Source organism: Leuciscus leuciscus (assembly GCF_965113295.1).
Source record: "Leuciscus leuciscus genome assembly, chromosome: 8".
Lineage (NCBI taxonomy): Eukaryota > Metazoa > Chordata > Actinopteri > Cypriniformes > Leuciscidae > Leuciscus > Leuciscus leuciscus.
In genome coordinates, this window is record NC_138732.1 from 2,775,853 (window position 1) to 2,794,958 (window position 19,106).

The 19,106-nt window shown below is 38.5% G+C and overlaps 1 protein-coding gene across 1 annotated transcript in view; it reads left to right on the forward strand.

Moving 5' to 3' along the window:
* LOC309504114 (uncharacterized protein) overlaps nt 1–19,106 on the forward strand; it is a 600,323-nt gene that overhangs the window by 394,331 nt on the left and 186,886 nt on the right. The window lies entirely within an intron of this gene.

The following is a 19,106-nucleotide window of genomic DNA, read 5'->3' on the forward strand; positions in this document are numbered from 1 at the left end:
AATGAATGCCAGATCTGATGCCGCTTTCTGTGTATGCACTGGAAAGATGGATTTTCCTTTAATGATTTAATTTGACTGGTGTTGCGTCCCAGGGCGTATGCATTTGTGTTTTATAATGTGTAAGTGTCACTCATTGATTTATTGAGTGTGTGTGCTGCCAATGGACCCAACGGCCTGCTGGGAGTTGTAGTTTTGTTGTATGTTTTGTCCAATTTCCTGTGCTCCTCCCTGTCCTCATCTAGGTGATGGGACCTACCAGCTGTTCCTCATCAATGGCAAGAGGATCCAGTATTCAAGCAGAGCCGGAGAGAGAGACTGGGAGAGAGTTCTTCTCCCAAGAGCCTGAGACTGGGAGAGAGTTCTTCTCCCAAGAGCCTGAGACTGGGAGAGAGTTCTTCTCCCAAGAGCCTGAGACTGTTGTGTTACCAGACTTGGAGTGTTGCTCTTGTTGGTGTATGTGAAGCTTAAATGTGTTGTTACGGCTGTAGTGGCAGCTTTGATGTGTTAAGCTTAAACCGAGGTCAACTTAAATGTCTTGTGGCTGTAGTGTACAGCTTTGAATTGCTTGGCCATTGTTGAGTGTTGGAGCAGTAGGGAGTGGGTGCCATTTTTCTTTTCTCCTGGTTTTTTTGTTGTTGTTTTTTTTTGTGTTAGTTAGGAAGTAAGGTAAGAGTTGTGTTGTTTATTGTTGTAGGTTAATTAGGTTGTCCTTCTACCGGCTAGTGATCTTTTGTTTGTTTGGGCTTTTACCTGCTCCTGAAGAACACGCTTCATTTCTTTTTCTTTTGGAGCTGTTTGTTTAGGATTCTTTTTGCACTGTATTTATCACTTATTGTAAATAAATGTATTGGAAATCTTACTTTGTGTATTGTGTGCTGGGACTCAGTATAGGTTGACTTTTCTTTGTCGCTGTTCATTTTTTGCTTTAAAGTGACTTTCCCTTTTGCCCCTAGAACATGAATTGGGAACATAACACTGGTGGGTATTGTGTAATTATTCTTCTAGAATGTAGTCTTTTCTCTCTCTCTGTTTTGCATGCGTGGTCATAATCATTATTGTTGTTGTTGTTGTTGTTATTATTCTATATATATATATATTTTGCCTCTGTCACAGTGTATTCAGTGTATACTGTTCATAGGCAACACCAATAGGTGTCATGTCACACAAAATAAACATATGACCACTGTTGTACAGTATCCATTACTTGGACTATTTAAATGTAGTATTAAAAAAAAGGCAAAAAGATCGTCGCGCTGCAGTGGGAGTATGCCCAGCCAGATCTGCCTGCCAGTCTAGCGATCAATGGGTGAGCTCCTGCCTGTCCGCATTCAACGACAATAGTAAAGGGCGCTCGGCAGCTATTTATACCACAGAGAGGAGCTGTCTTTCACTTCGACGGTAAGTAAAAAAAAATTCAAGCTGCGATTTTTTACGATGGAGATCCTCGCGCGATCGAGTGTAGATTGTGTTGAACACGATAAGAACAAAAAATTCTGCGTTTATTCCTTAAAACAGTCGGCATTTCCCACATTGCTTCTGCTTTGCAGCTGCTATTGGCGCACGTCACTGTTATTAAGCGCCTCCTATTGGCGTAGGTAATGTTTACCTCACGATGATCAAGTATGTAAGGCGAACGGAACGAAACAGTCAAATTAACAATAAATTAACATGGTGAGTAACATTTTATGAACAATATTGTCAATATTGTTTGTTTTCCCTCTATTTTGCTGACTAGAATTTCAAAATAAAGCCCTACCAGAGTCTCAATGCAACAACAGAAAGCGATTGAACCCTGAATTTTGTGAACAGTTACATAATCCTATATAATTATAAATTCAATTGTTATAAGACTTTACAATATTACTGTTTGTTGTTGTATTTTTTTTCAAAACTTGAAACTTGTGTGTGTGTGTGTGTGTGTGTGTGTGTGTGTCAGTTGGATTTTTTAATGTTTTTGAAATAAGTCTCATGCGCTCCCCCAGCCTGCATCTATTTGATTAAAATATAGTAGCCTAGGCTATAAACTACAGTATTGTGATCTATTATTTTTATATTTTATAATATATTATAATTGTAACGATCTCATAGCTTTATTTATGCAATTGTAAATACAGTGGAAAATAAATGAATGCCAGATCTGATGCCGCTTTCTGTGTATGCACTGGAAAGATGGATTTTCCTTTAATGATTTAATTTGACTGGTGTTGCGTCCCAGGGCGTATGCATTTGTGTTTTATAATGTGTAAGTGTCACTCATTGATTTATTGAGTGTGTGTGCTGCCAATGGACCCAACGGCCTGCTGGGAGTTGTAGTTTTGTTGTATGTTTTGTCCAATTTCCTGTGCTCCTCCCTGTCCTCATCTAGGTGATGGGACCTACCAGCTGTTCCTCATCAATGGCAAGAGGATCCAGTATTCAAGCAGAGCCGGAGAGAGAGACTGGGAGAGAGTTCTTCTCCCAAGAGCCTGAGACTGGGAGAGAGTTCTTCTCCCAAGAGCCTGAGACTGTTGTGTTACCAGACTTGGAGTGTTGCTCTTGTTGGTGTATGTGAAGCTTAAATGTGTTGTTACGGCTGTAGTGGCAGCTTTGATGTGTTAAGCTTAAACCGAGGTCAACTTAAATGTCTTGTGGCTGTAGTGTACAGCTTTGAATTGCTTGGCCATTGTTGAGTGTTGGAGCAGTAGGGAGTGGGTGCCATTTTTCTTTTCTCCTGGTTTTTTTGTTGTTGTTTTTTTTTGTGTTAGTTAGGAAGTAAGGTAAGAGTTGTGTTGTTTATTGTTGTAGGTTAATTAGGTTGTCCTTCTACCGGCTAGTGATCTTTTGTTTGTTTGGGCTTTTACCTGCTCCTGAAGAACACGCTTCATTTCTTTTTCTTTTGGAGCTGTTTGTTTAGGATTCTTTTTGCACTGTATTTATCACTTATTGTAAATAAATGTATTGGAAATCTTACTTTGTGTATTGTGTGCTGGGACTCAGTATAGGTTGACTTTTCTTTGTCGCTGTTCATTTTTTGCTTTAAAGTGACTTTCCCTTTTGCCCCTAGAACATGAATTGGGAACATAACACTGGTGGGTATTGTGTAATTATTCTTCTAGAATGTAGTCTTTTCTCTCTCTCTGTTTTGCATGCGTGGTCATAATCATTATTGTTGTTGTTGTTGTTGTTATTATTCTATATATATATATATTTTGCCTCTGTCACAGTGTATTCAGTGTATACTGTTCATAGGCAACACCAATAGGTGTCATGTCACACAAAATAAACATATGACCACTGTTGTACAGTATCCATTACTTGGACTATTTAAATGTAGTATTAAAAAAAAGGCAAAAAGATCGTCGCGCTGCAGTGGGAGTATGCCCAGCCAGATCTGCCTGCCAGTCTAGCGATCAATGGGTGAGCTCCTGCCTGTCCGCATTCAACGACAATAGTAAAGGGCGCTCGGCAGCTATTTATACCACAGAGAGGAGCTGTCTTTCACTTCGACGGTAAGTAAAAAAAAATTCAAGCTGCGATTTTTTACGATGGAGATCCTCGCGCGATCGAGTGTAGATTGTGTTGAACACGATAAGAACAAAAAATTCTGCGTTTATTCCTTAAAACAGTCGGCATTTCCCACATTGCTTCTGCTTTGCAGCTGCTATTGGCGCACGTCACTGTTATTAAGCGCCTCCTATTGGCGTAGGTAATGTTTACCTCACGATGATCAAGTATGTAAGGCGAACGGAACGAAACAGTCAAATTAACAATAAATTAACATGGTGAGTAACATTTTATGAACAATATTGTCAATATTGTTTGTTTTCCCTCTATTTTGCTGACTAGAATTTCAAAATAAAGCCCTACCAGAGTCTCAATGCAACAACAGAAAGCGATTGAACCCTGAATTTTGTGAACAGTTACATAATCCTATATAATTATAAATTCAATTGTTATAAGACTTTACAATATTACTGTTTGTTGTTGTATTTTTTTTCAAAACTTGAAACTTGTGTGTGTGTGTGTGTGTGTGTGTGTGTGTGTCAGTTGGATTTTTTAATGTTTTTGAAATAAGTCTCATGCGCTCCCCCAGCCTGCATCTATTTGATTAAAATATAGTAGCCTAGGCTATAAACTACAGTATTGTGATCTATTATTTTTATATTTTATAATATATTATAATTGTAACGATCTCATAGCTTTATTTATGCAATTGTAAATACAGTGGAAAATAAATGAATGCCAGATCTGATGCCGCTTTCTGTGTATGCACTGGAAAGATGGATTTTCCTTTAATGATTTAATTTGACTGGTGTTGCGTCCCAGGGCGTATGCATTTGTGTTTTATAATGTGTAAGTGTCACTCATTGATTTATTGAGTGTGTGTGCTGCCAATGGACCCAACGGCCTGCTGGGAGTTGTAGTTTTGTTGTATGTTTTGTCCAATTTCCTGTGCTCCTCCCTGTCCTCATCTAGGTGATGGGACCTACCAGCTGTTCCTCATCAATGGCAAGAGGATCCAGTATTCAAGCAGAGCCGGAGAGAGAGACTGGGAGAGAGTTCTTCTCCCAAGAGCCTGAGACTGGGAGAGAGTTCTTCTCCCAAGAGCCTGAGACTGTTGTGTTACCAGACTTGGAGTGTTGCTCTTGTTGGTGTATGTGAAGCTTAAATGTGTTGTTACGGCTGTAGTGGCAGCTTTGATGTGTTAAGCTTAAACCGAGGTCAACTTAAATGTCTTGTGGCTGTAGTGTACAGCTTTGAATTGCTTGGCCATTGTTGAGTGTTGGAGCAGTAGGGAGTGGGTGCCATTTTTCTTTTCTCCTGGTTTTTTTGTTGTTGTTTTTTTTTGTGTTAGTTAGGAAGTAAGGTAAGAGTTGTGTTGTTTATTGTTGTAGGTTAATTAGGTTGTCCTTCTACCGGCTAGTGATCTTTTGTTTGTTTGGGCTTTTACCTGCTCCTGAAGAACACGCTTCATTTCTTTTTCTTTTGGAGCTGTTTGTTTAGGATTCTTTTTGCACTGTATTTATCACTTATTGTAAATAAATGTATTGGAAATCTTACTTTGTGTATTGTGTGCTGGGACTCAGTATAGGTTGACTTTTCTTTGTCGCTGTTCATTTTTTGCTTTAAAGTGACTTTCCCTTTTGCCCCTAGAACATGAATTGGGAACATAACACTGGTGGGTATTGTGTAATTATTCTTCTAGAATGTAGTCTTTTCTCTCTCTCTGTTTTGCATGCGTGGTCATAATCATTATTGTTGTTGTTGTTGTTGTTATTATTCTATATATATATATATTTTGCCTCTGTCACAGTGTATTCAGTGTATACTGTTCATAGGCAACACCAATAGGTGTCATGTCACACAAAATAAACATATGACCACTGTTGTACAGTATCCATTACTTGGACTATTTAAATGTAGTATTAAAAAAAAGGCAAAAAGATCGTCGCGCTGCAGTGGGAGTATGCCCTGCCAGATCTGCCGAACCGTCTAGCGATCAATGGGTGAGCTCCTGCCTGTCCGCATTCAACGACAATAGTAAAGGGCGCTCGGCAGCTATTTATACCACAGAGAGGAGCTGTCTTTCACTTCGACGGTAAGTAAAAAAAAATTCAAGCTGCGATTTTTTACGATGGAGATCCTCGCGCGATCGAGTGTAGATTGTGTTGAACACGATAAGAACAAAAAATTCTGCGTTTATTCCTTAAAACAGTCGGCATTTCCCACATTGCTTCTGCTTTGCAGCTGCTATTGGCTCACGTCACTGTTATTAAGCGCCTCCTATTGGCGTAGGTAATGTTTACCTCACGATGATCAAGTATGTAAGGCGAACGGAACGAAACAGTCAAATTAACAATAAATTAACATGGTGAGTAACATTTTATGAACAATATTGTCAATATTGTTTGTTTTCCCTCTATTTTGCTGACTAGAATTTCAAAATAAAGCCCTACCAGAGTCTCAATGCAACAACAGAAAGCGATTGAACCCTGAATTTTGTGAACAGTTACATAATCCTATATAATTATAAATTCAATTGTTATAAGACTTTACAATATTACTGTTTGTTGTTGTATTTTTTTTCAAAACTTGAAACTTGTGTGTGTGTGTGTGTGTGTGTCAGTTGGATTTTTTAATGTTTTTGAAATAAGTCTCATGCGCTCCCCCAGCCTGCATTTATTTGATTAAAATATAGTAGCCTAGGCTATAAACTACAGTATTGTGATCTATTATTTTTATATTTTATAATATATTATAATTGTAACGATCTCATAGCTTTATTTATGCAATTGTAAATACAGTGGAAAATAAATGAATGCCAGATCTGATGCCGCTTTCTGTGTATGCACTGGAAAGATGGATTTTCCTTTAATGATTTAATTTGACTGGTGTTGCGTCCCAGGGCGTATGCATTTGTGTTTTATAATGTGTAAGTGTCACTCATTGATTTATTGAGTGTGTGTGCTGCCAATGGACCCAACGGCCTGCTGGGAGTTGTAGTTTTGTTGTATGTTTTGTCCAATTTCCTGTGCTCCTCCCTGTCCTCATCTAGGTGATGGGACCTACCAGCTGTTCCTCATCAATGGCAAGAGGATCCAGTATTCAAGCAGAGCCGGAGAGAGAGACTGGGAGAGAGTTCTTCTCCCAAGAGCCTGAGACTGGGAGAGAGTTCTTCTCCCAAGAGCCTGAGACTGGGAGAGAGTTCTTCTCCCAAGAGCCTGAGACTGTTGTGTTACCAGACTTGGAGTGTTGCTCTTGTTGGTGTATGTGAAGCTTAAATGTGTTGTTACGGCTGTAGTGGCAGCTTTGATGTGTTAAGCTTAAACCGAGGTCAACTTAAATGTCTTGTGGCTGTAGTGTACAGCTTTGAATTGCTTGGCCATTGTTGAGTGTTGGAGCAGTAGGGAGTGGGTGCCATTTTTCTTTTCTCCTGGTTTTTTTGTTGTTGTTTTTTTTTGTGTTAGTTAGGAAGTAAGGTAAGAGTTGTGTTGTTTATTGTTGTAGGTTAATTAGGTTGTCCTTCTACCGGCTAGTGATCTTTTGTTTGTTTGGGCTTTTACCTGCTCCTGAAGAACACGCTTCATTTCTTTTTCTTTTGGAGCTGTTTGTTTAGGATTCTTTTTGCACTGTATTTATCACTTATTGTAAATAAATGTATTGGAAATCTTACTTTGTGTATTGTGTGCTGGGACTCAGTATAGGTTGACTTTTCTTTGTCGCTGTTCATTTTTTGCTTTAAAGTGACTTTCCCTTTTGCCCCTAGAACATGAATTGGGAACATAACACTGGTGGGTATTGTGTAATTATTCTTCTAGAATGTAGTCTTTTCTCTCTCTCTGTTTTGCATGCGTGGTCATAATCATTATTGTTGTTGTTGTTGTTGTTATTATTCTATATATATATATATTTTGCCTCTGTCACAGTGTATTCAGTGTATACTGTTCATAGGCAACACCAATAGGTGTCATGTCACACAAAATAAACATATGACCACTGTTGTACAGTATCCATTACTTGGACTATTTAAATGTAGTATTAAAAAAAAGGCAAAAAGATCGTCGCGCTGCAGTGGGAGTATGCCCAGCCAGATCTGCCTGCCAGTCTAGCGATCAATGGGTGAGCTCCTGCCTGTCCGCATTCAACGACAATAGTAAAGGGCGCTCGGCAGCTATTTATACCACAGAGAGGAGCTGTCTTTCACTTCGACGGTAAGTAAAAAAAAATTCAAGCTGCGATTTTTTACGATGGAGATCCTCGCGCGATCGAGTGTAGATTGTGTTGAACACGATAAGAACAAAAAATTCTGCGTTTATTCCTTAAAACAGTCGGCATTTCCCACATTGCTTCTGCTTTGCAGCTGCTATTGGCGCACGTCACTGTTATTAAGCGCCTCCTATTGGCGTAGGTAATGTTTACCTCACGATGATCAAGTATGTAAGGCGAACGGAACGAAACAGTCAAATTAACAATAAATTAACATGGTGAGTAACATTTTATGAACAATATTGTCAATATTGTTTGTTTTCCCTCTATTTTGCTGACTAGAATTTCAAAATAAAGCCCTACCAGAGTCTCAATGCAACAACAGAAAGCGATTGAACCCTGAATTTTGTGAACAGTTACATAATCCTATATAATTATAAATTCAATTGTTATAAGACTTTACAATATTACTGTTTGTTGTTGTATTTTTTTTCAAAACTTGAAACTTGTGTGTGTGTGTGTGTGTGTGTGTGTGTGTGTCAGTTGGATTTTTTAATGTTTTTGAAATAAGTCTCATGCGCTCCCCCAGCCTGCATCTATTTGATTAAAATATAGTAGCCTAGGCTATAAACTACAGTATTGTGATCTATTATTTTTATATTTTATAATATATTATAATTGTAACGATCTCATAGCTTTATTTATGCAATTGTAAATACAGTGGAAAATAAATGAATGCCAGATCTGATGCCGCTTTCTGTGTATGCACTGGAAAGATGGATTTTCCTTTAATGATTTAATTTGACTGGTGTTGCGTCCCAGGGCGTATGCATTTGTGTTTTATAATGTGTAAGTGTCACTCATTGATTTATTGAGTGTGTGTGCTGCCAATGGACCCAACGGCCTGCTGGGAGTTGTAGTTTTGTTGTATGTTTTGTCCAATTTCCTGTGCTCCTCCCTGTCCTCATCTAGGTGATGGGACCTACCAGCTGTTCCTCATCAATGGCAAGAGGATCCAGTATTCAAGCAGAGCCGGAGAGAGAGACTGGGAGAGAGTTCTTCTCCCAAGAGCCTGAGACTGGGAGAGAGTTCTTCTCCCAAGAGCCTGAGACTGTTGTGTTACCAGACTTGGAGTGTTGCTCTTGTTGGTGTATGTGAAGCTTAAATGTGTTGTTACGGCTGTAGTGGCAGCTTTGATGTGTTAAGCTTAAACCGAGGTCAACTTAAATGTCTTGTGGCTGTAGTGTACAGCTTTGAATTGCTTGGCCATTGTTGAGTGTTGGAGCAGTAGGGAGTGGGTGCCATTTTTCTTTTCTCCTGGTTTTTTTGTTGTTGTTTTTTTTTGTGTTAGTTAGGAAGTAAGGTAAGAGTTGTGTTGTTTATTGTTGTAGGTTAATTAGGTTGTCCTTCTACCGGCTAGTGATCTTTTGTTTGTTTGGGCTTTTACCTGCTCCTGAAGAACACGCTTCATTTCTTTTTCTTTTGGAGCTGTTTGTTTAGGATTCTTTTTGCACTGTATTTATCACTTATTGTAAATAAATGTATTGGAAATCTTACTTTGTGTATTGTGTGCTGGGACTCAGTATAGGTTGACTTTTCTTTGTCGCTGTTCATTTTTTGCTTTAAAGTGACTTTCCCTTTTGCCCCTAGAACATGAATTGGGAACATAACACTGGTGGGTATTGTGTAATTATTCTTCTAGAATGTAGTCTTTTCTCTCTCTCTGTTTTGCATGCGTGGTCATAATCATTATTGTTGTTGTTGTTGTTGTTATTATTCTATATATATATATATTTTGCCTCTGTCACAGTGTATTCAGTGTATACTGTTCATAGGCAACACCAATAGGTGTCATGTCACACAAAATAAACATATGACCACTGTTGTACAGTATCCATTACTTGGACTATTTAAATGTAGTATTAAAAAAAAGGCAAAAAGATCGTCGCGCTGCAGTGGGAGTATGCCCTGCCAGATCTGCCGAACCGTCTAGCGATCAATGGGTGAGCTCCTGCCTGTCCGCATTCAACGACAATAGTAAAGGGCGCTCGGCAGCTATTTATACCACAGAGAGGAGCTGTCTTTCACTTCGACGGTAAGTAAAAAAAAATTCAAGCTGCGATTTTTTACGATGGAGATCCTCGCGCGATCGAGTGTAGATTGTGTTGAACACGATAAGAACAAAAAATTCTGCGTTTATTCCTTAAAACAGTCGGCATTTCCCACATTGCTTCTGCTTTGCAGCTGCTATTGGCTCACGTCACTGTTATTAAGCGCCTCCTATTGGCGTAGGTAATGTTTACCTCACGATGATCAAGTATGTAAGGCGAACGGAACGAAACAGTCAAATTAACAATAAATTAACATGGTGAGTAACATTTTATGAACAATATTGTCAATATTGTTTGTTTTCCCTCTATTTTGCTGACTAGAATTTCAAAATAAAGCCCTACCAGAGTCTCAATGCAACAACAGAAAGCGATTGAACCCTGAATTTTGTGAACAGTTACATAATCCTATATAATTATAAATTCAATTGTTATAAGACTTTACAATATTACTGTTTGTTGTTGTATTTTTTTTCAAAACTTGAAACTTGTGTGTGTGTGTGTGTGTGTGTCAGTTGGATTTTTTAATGTTTTTGAAATAAGTCTCATGCGCTCCCCCAGCCTGCATTTATTTGATTAAAATATAGTAGCCTAGGCTATAAACTACAGTATTGTGATCTATTATTTTTATATTTTATAATATATTATAATTGTAACGATCTCATAGCTTTATTTATGCAATTGTAAATACAGTGGAAAATAAATGAATGCCAGATCTGATGCCGCTTTCTGTGTATGCACTGGAAAGATGGATTTTCCTTTAATGATTTAATTTGACTGGTGTTGCGTCCCAGGGCGTATGCATTTGTGTTTTATAATGTGTAAGTGTCACTCATTGATTTATTGAGTGTGTGTGCTGCCAATGGACCCAACGGCCTGCTGGGAGTTGTAGTTTTGTTGTATGTTTTGTCCAATTTCCTGTGCTCCTCCCTGTCCTCATCTAGGTGATGGGACCTACCAGCTGTTCCTCATCAATGGCAAGAGGATCCAGTATTCAAGCAGAGCCGGAGAGAGAGACTGGGAGAGAGTTCTTCTCCCAAGAGCCTGAGACTGGGAGAGAGTTCTTCTCCCAAGAGCCTGAGACTGGGAGAGAGTTCTTCTCCCAAGAGCCTGAGACTGTTGTGTTACCAGACTTGGAGTGTTGCTCTTGTTGGTGTATGTGAAGCTTAAATGTGTTGTTACGGCTGTAGTGGCAGCTTTGATGTGTTAAGCTTAAACCGAGGTCAACTTAAATGTCTTGTGGCTGTAGTGTACAGCTTTGAATTGCTTGGCCATTGTTGAGTGTTGGAGCAGTAGGGAGTGGGTGCCATTTTTCTTTTCTCCTGGTTTTTTTGTTGTTGTTTTTTTTTGTGTTAGTTAGGAAGTAAGGTAAGAGTTGTGTTGTTTATTGTTGTAGGTTAATTAGGTTGTCCTTCTACCGGCTAGTGATCTTTTGTTTGTTTGGGCTTTTACCTGCTCCTGAAGAACACGCTTCATTTCTTTTTCTTTTGGAGCTGTTTGTTTAGGATTCTTTTTGCACTGTATTTATCACTTATTGTAAATAAATGTATTGGAAATCTTACTTTGTGTATTGTGTGCTGGGACTCAGTATAGGTTGACTTTTCTTTGTCGCTGTTCATTTTTTGCTTTAAAGTGACTTTCCCTTTTGCCCCTAGAACATGAATTGGGAACATAACACTGGTGGGTATTGTGTAATTATTCTTCTAGAATGTAGTCTTTTCTCTCTCTCTGTTTTGCATGCGTGGTCATAATCATTATTGTTGTTGTTGTTGTTGTTATTATTCTATATATATATATATTTTGCCTCTGTCACAGTGTATTCAGTGTATACTGTTCATAGGCAACACCAATAGGTGTCATGTCACACAAAATAAACATATGACCACTGTTGTACAGTATCCATTACTTGGACTATTTAAATGTAGTATTAAAAAAAAGGCAAAAAGATCGTCGCGCTGCAGTGGGAGTATGCCCAGCCAGATCTGCCTGCCAGTCTAGCGATCAATGGGTGAGCTCCTGCCTGTCCGCATTCAACGACAATAGTAAAGGGCGCTCGGCAGCTATTTATACCACAGAGAGGAGCTGTCTTTCACTTCGACGGTAAGTAAAAAAAAATTCAAGCTGCGATTTTTTACGATGGAGATCCTCGCGCGATCGAGTGTAGATTGTGTTGAACACGATAAGAACAAAAAATTCTGCGTTTATTCCTTAAAACAGTCGGCATTTCCCACATTGCTTCTGCTTTGCAGCTGCTATTGGCGCACGTCACTGTTATTAAGCGCCTCCTATTGGCGTAGGTAATGTTTACCTCACGATGATCAAGTATGTAAGGCGAACGGAACGAAACAGTCAAATTAACAATAAATTAACATGGTGAGTAACATTTTATGAACAATATTGTCAATATTGTTTGTTTTCCCTCTATTTTGCTGACTAGAATTTCAAAATAAAGCCCTACCAGAGTCTCAATGCAACAACAGAAAGCGATTGAACCCTGAATTTTGTGAACAGTTACATAATCCTATATAATTATAAATTCAATTGTTATAAGACTTTACAATATTACTGTTTGTTGTTGTATTTTTTTTCAAAACTTGAAACTTGTGTGTGTGTGTGTGTGTGTGTGTGTGTGTGTCAGTTGGATTTTTTAATGTTTTTGAAATAAGTCTCATGCGCTCCCCCAGCCTGCATCTATTTGATTAAAATATAGTAGCCTAGGCTATAAACTACAGTATTGTGATCTATTATTTTTATATTTTATAATATATTATAATTGTAACGATCTCATAGCTTTATTTATGCAATTGTAAATACAGTGGAAAATAAATGAATGCCAGATCTGATGCCGCTTTCTGTGTATGCACTGGAAAGATGGATTTTCCTTTAATGATTTAATTTGACTGGTGTTGCGTCCCAGGGCGTATGCATTTGTGTTTTATAATGTGTAAGTGTCACTCATTGATTTATTGAGTGTGTGTGCTGCCAATGGACCCAACGGCCTGCTGGGAGTTGTAGTTTTGTTGTATGTTTTGTCCAATTTCCTGTGCTCCTCCCTGTCCTCATCTAGGTGATGGGACCTACCAGCTGTTCCTCATCAATGGCAAGAGGATCCAGTATTCAAGCAGAGCCGGAGAGAGAGACTGGGAGAGAGTTCTTCTCCCAAGAGCCTGAGACTGGGAGAGAGTTCTTCTCCCAAGAGCCTGAGACTGTTGTGTTACCAGACTTGGAGTGTTGCTCTTGTTGGTGTATGTGAAGCTTAAATGTGTTGTTACGGCTGTAGTGGCAGCTTTGATGTGTTAAGCTTAAACCGAGGTCAACTTAAATGTCTTGTGGCTGTAGTGTACAGCTTTGAATTGCTTGGCCATTGTTGAGTGTTGGAGCAGTAGGGAGTGGGTGCCATTTTTCTTTTCTCCTGGTTTTTTTGTTGTTGTTTTTTTTTGTGTTAGTTAGGAAGTAAGGTAAGAGTTGTGTTGTTTATTGTTGTAGGTTAATTAGGTTGTCCTTCTACCGGCTAGTGATCTTTTGTTTGTTTGGGCTTTTACCTGCTCCTGAAGAACACGCTTCATTTCTTTTTCTTTTGGAGCTGTTTGTTTAGGATTCTTTTTGCACTGTATTTATCACTTATTGTAAATAAATGTATTGGAAATCTTACTTTGTGTATTGTGTGCTGGGACTCAGTATAGGTTGACTTTTCTTTGTCGCTGTTCATTTTTTGCTTTAAAGTGACTTTCCCTTTTGCCCCTAGAACATGAATTGGGAACATAACACTGGTGGGTATTGTGTAATTATTCTTCTAGAATGTAGTCTTTTCTCTCTCTCTGTTTTGCATGCGTGGTCATAATCATTATTGTTGTTGTTGTTGTTGTTATTATTCTATATATATATATATTTTGCCTCTGTCACAGTGTATTCAGTGTATACTGTTCATAGGCAACACCAATAGGTGTCATGTCACACAAAATAAACATATGACCACTGTTGTACAGTATCCATTACTTGGACTATTTAAATGTAGTATTAAAAAAAAGGCAAAAAGATCGTCGCGCTGCAGTGGGAGTATGCCCTGCCAGATCTGCCGAACCGTCTAGCGATCAATGGGTGAGCTCCTGCCTGTCCGCATTCAACGACAATAGTAAAGGGCGCTCGGCAGCTATTTATACCACAGAGAGGAGCTGTCTTTCACTTCGACGGTAAGTAAAAAAAAATTCAAGCTGCGATTTTTTACGATGGAGATCCTCGCGCGATCGAGTGTAGATTGTGTTGAACACGATAAGAACAAAAAATTCTGCGTTTATTCCTTAAAACAGTCGGCATTTCCCACATTGCTTCTGCTTTGCAGCTGCTATTGGCTCACGTCACTGTTATTAAGCGCCTCCTATTGGCGTAGGTAATGTTTACCTCACGATGATCAAGTATGTAAGGCGAACGGAACGAAACAGTCAAATTAACAATAAATTAACATGGTGAGTAACATTTTATGAACAATATTGTCAATATTGTTTGTTTTCCCTCTATTTTGCTGACTAGAATTTCAAAATAAAGCCCTACCAGAGTCTCAATGCAACAACAGAAAGCGATTGAACCCTGAATTTTGTGAACAGTTACATAATCCTATATAATTATAAATTCAATTGTTATAAGACTTTACAATATTACTGTTTGTTGTTGTATTTTTTTTCAAAACTTGAAACTTGTGTGTGTGTGTGTGTGTGTGTCAGTTGGATTTTTTAATGTTTTTGAAATAAGTCTCATGCGCTCCCCCAGCCTGCATTTATTTGATTAAAATATAGTAGCCTAGGCTATAAACTACAGTATTGTGATCTATTATTTTTATATTTTATAATATATTATAATTGTAACGATCTCATAGCTTTATTTATGCAATTGTAAATACAGTGGAAAATAAATGAATGCCAGATCTGATGCCGCTTTCTGTGTATGCACTGGAAAGATGGATTTTCCTTTAATGATTTAATTTGACTGGTGTTGCGTCCCAGGGCGTATGCATTTGTGTTTTATAATGTGTAAGTGTCACTCATTGATTTATTGAGTGTGTGTGCTGCCAATGGACCCAACGGCCTGCTGGGAGTTGTAGTTTTGTTGTATGTTTTGTCCAATTTCCTGTGCTCCTCCCTGTCCTCATCTAGGTGATGGGACCTACCAGCTGTTCCTCATCAATGGCAAGAGGATCCAGTATTCAAGCAGAGCCGGAGAGAGAGACTGGGAGAGAGTTCTTCTCCCAAGAGCCTGAGACTGGGAGAGAGTTCTTCTCCCAAGAGCCTGAGACTGGGAGAGAGTTCTTCTCCCAAGAGCCTGAGACTGTTGTGTTACCAGACTTGGAGTGTTGCTCTTGTTGGTGTATGTGAAGCTTAAATGTGTTGTTACGGCTGTAGTGGCAGCTTTGATGTGTTAAGCTTAAACCGAGGTCAACTTAAATGTCTTGTGGCTGTAGTGTACAGCTTTGAATTGCTTGGCCATTGTTGAGTGTTGGAGCAGTAGGGAGTGGGTGCCATTTTTCTTTTCTCCTGGTTTTTTTGTTGTTGTTTTTTTTTGTGTTAGTTAGGAAGTAAGGTAAGAGTTGTGTTGTTTATTGTTGTAGGTTAATTAGGTTGTCCTTCTACCGGCTAGTGATCTTTTGTTTGTTTGGGCTTTTACCTGCTCCTGAAGAACACGCTTCATTTCTTTTTCTTTTGGAGCTGTTTGTTTAGGATTCTTTTTGCACTGTATTTATCACTTATTGTAAATAAATGTATTGGAAATCTTACTTTGTGTATTGTGTGCTGGGACTCAGTATAGGTTGACTTTTCTTTGTCGCTGTTCATTTTTTGCTTTAAAGTGACTTTCCCTTTTGCCCCTAGAACATGAATTGGGAACATAACACTGGTGGGTATTGTGTAATTATTCTTCTAGAATGTAGTCTTTTCTCTCTCTCTGTTTTGCATGCGTGGTCATAATCATTATTGTTGTTGTTGTTGTTGTTATTATTCTATATATATATATATTTTGCCTCTGTCACAGTGTATTCAGTGTATACTGTTCATAGGCAACACCAATAGGTGTCATGTCACACAAAATAAACATATGACCACTGTTGTACAGTATCCATTACTTGGACTATTTAAATGTAGTATTAAAAAAAAGGCAAAAAGATCGTCGCGCTGCAGTGGGAGTATGCCCAGCCAGATCTGCCTGCCAGTCTAGCGATCAATGGGTGAGCTCCTGCCTGTCCGCATTCAACGACAATAGTAAAGGGCGCTCGGCAGCTATTTATACCACAGAGAGGAGCTGTCTTTCACTTCGACGGTAAGTAAAAAAAAATTCAAGCTGCGATTTTTTACGATGGAGATCCTCGCGCGATCGAGTGTAGATTGTGTTGAACACGATAAGAACAAAAAATTCTGCGTTTATTCCTTAAAACAGTCGGCATTTCCCACATTGCTTCTGCTTTGCAGCTGCTATTGGCGCACGTCACTGTTATTAAGCGCCTCCTATTGGCGTAGGTAATGTTTACCTCACGATGATCAAGTATGTAAGGCGAACGGAACGAAACAGTCAAATTAACAATAAATTAACATGGTGAGTAACATTTTATGAACAATATTGTCAATATTGTTTGTTTTCCCTCTATTTTGCTGACTAGAATTTCAAAATAAAGCCCTACCAGAGTCTCAATGCAACAACAGAAAGCGATTGAACCCTGAATTTTGTGAACAGTTACATAATCCTATATAATTATAAATTCAATTGTTATAAGACTTTACAATATTACTGTTTGTTGTTGTATTTTTTTTCAAAACTTGAAACTTGTGTGTGTGTGTGTGTGTGTGTGTGTGTGTGTCAGTTGGATTTTTTAATGTTTTTGAAATAAGTCTCATGCGCTCCCCCAGCCTGCATCTATTTGATTAAAATATAGTAGCCTAGGCTATAAACTACAGTATTGTGATCTATTATTTTTATATTTTATAATATATTATAATTGTAACGATCTCATAGCTTTATTTATGCAATTGTAAATACAGTGGAAAATAAATGAATGCCAGATCTGATGCCGCTTTCTGTGTATGCACTGGAAAGATGGATTTTCCTTTAATGATTTAATTTGACTGGTGTTGCGTCCCAGGGCGTATGCATTTGTGTTTTATAATGTGTAAGTGTCACTCATTGATTTATTGAGTGTGTGTGCTGCCAATGGACCCAACGGCCTGCTGGGAGTTGTAGTTTTGTTGTATGTTTTGTCCAATTTCCTGTGCTCCTCCCTGTCCTCATCTAGGTGATGGGACCTACCAGCTGTTCCTCATCAATGGCAAGAGGATCCAGTATTCAAGCAGAGCCGGAGAGAGAGACTGGGAGAGAGTTCTTCTCCCAAGAGCCTGAGACTGGGAGAGAGTTCTTCTCCCAAGAGCCTGAGACTGGGAGAGAGTTCTTCTCCCAAGAGCCTGAGACTGTTGTGTTACCAGACTTGGAGTGTTGCTCTTGTTGGTGTATGTGAAGCTTAAATGTGTTGTTACGGCTGTAGTGGCAGCTTTGATGTGTTAAGCTTAAACCGAGGTCAACTTAAATGTCTTGTGGCTGTAGTGTACAGCTTTGAATTGCTTGGCCATTGTTGAGTGTTGGAGCAGTAGGGAGTGGGTGCCATTTTTCTTTTCTCCTGGTTTTTTTGTTGTTGTTTTTTTTTGTGTTAGTTAGGAAGTAAGGTAAGAGTTGTGTTGTTTATTGTTGTAGGTTAATTAGGTTGTCCTTCTACCGGCTAGTGATCTTTTGTTTGTTTGGGCTTTTACCTGCTCCTGAAGAACACGCTTCATTTCTTTTTCTTTTGGAGCTGTTTGTTTAGGATTCTTTTTGCACTGTATTTATCACTTATTGTAAATAAATGTATTGGAAATCTTACTTTGTGTATTGTGTGCTGGGACTCAGTATAGGTTGACTTTTCTTTGTCGCTGTTCATTTTTTGCTTTAAAGTGACTTTCCCTTTTGCCCCTAGAACATGAATTGGGAACATAACACTGGTGGGTATTGTGTAATTATTCTTCTAGAATGTAGTCTTTTCTCTCTCTCTGTTTTGCATGCGTGGTCATAATCATTATTGTTGTTGTTGTTGTTGTTATTATTCTATATATATATATATTTTGCCTCTGTCACAGTGTATTCAGTGTATACTGTTCATAGGCAACACCAATAGGTGTCATGTCACACAAAATAAACATATGACCACTGTTGTACAGTATCCATTACTTGGACTATTTAAATGTAGTATTAAAAAAAAGGCAAAAAGATCGTCGCGCTGCAGTGGGAGTATGCCCAGCCAGATCTGCCTGCCAGTCTAGCGATCAATGGGTGAGCTCCTGCCTGTCCGCATTCAACGACAATAGTAAAGGGCGCTCGGCAGCTATTTATACCACAGAGAGGAGCTGTCTTTCACTTCGACGGTAAGTAAAAAAAAATTCAAGCTGCGATTTTTTACGATGGAGATCCTCGCGCGATCGAGTGTAGATTGTGTTGAACACGATAAGAACAAAAAATTCTGCGTTTATTCCTTAAAACAGTCGGCATTTCCCACATTGCTTCTGCTTTGCAGCTGCTATTGGCGCACGTCACTGTTATTAAGCGCCTCCTATTGGCGTAGGTAATGTTTACCTCACGATGATCAAGTATGTAAGGCGAACGGAACGAAACAGTCAAATTAACAATAAATTAACATGGTGAGTAACATTTTATGAACAATATTGTCAATATTGTTTGTTTTCCCTCTATTTTGCTGACTAGAATTTCAAAATAAAGCCCTACCAGAGTCTCAATGCAACAACAGAAAGCGATTGAACCCTGAATTTTGTGAACAGTTACATAATCCTATATAATTATAAATTCAATTGTTATAAGACTTTACAATATTACTGTTTGTTGTTGTATTTTTTTTCAAAACTTGAAACTTGTGTGTGTGTGTGTGTGTGTGTGTGTGTGTGTCAGTTGGATTTTTTAATGTTTTTGAAATAAGTCTCATGCGCTCCCCCAGCCTGCATCTATTTGATTAAAATATAGTAGCCTAGGCTATAAACTACAGTATTGTGATCTATTATTTTTATATTTTATAATATATTATAATTGTAACGATCTCATAGCTTTATTTATGCAATTGTAAATACAGTGGAAAATAAATGAATGCCAGATCTGATGCCGCTTTCTGTGTATGCACTGGAAAGATGGATTTTCCTTTAATGATTTAATTTGACTGGTGTTGCGTCCCAGGGCGTATGCATTTGTGTTTTATAATGTGTAAGTGTCACTCATTGATTTATTGAGTGTGTGTGCTGCCAA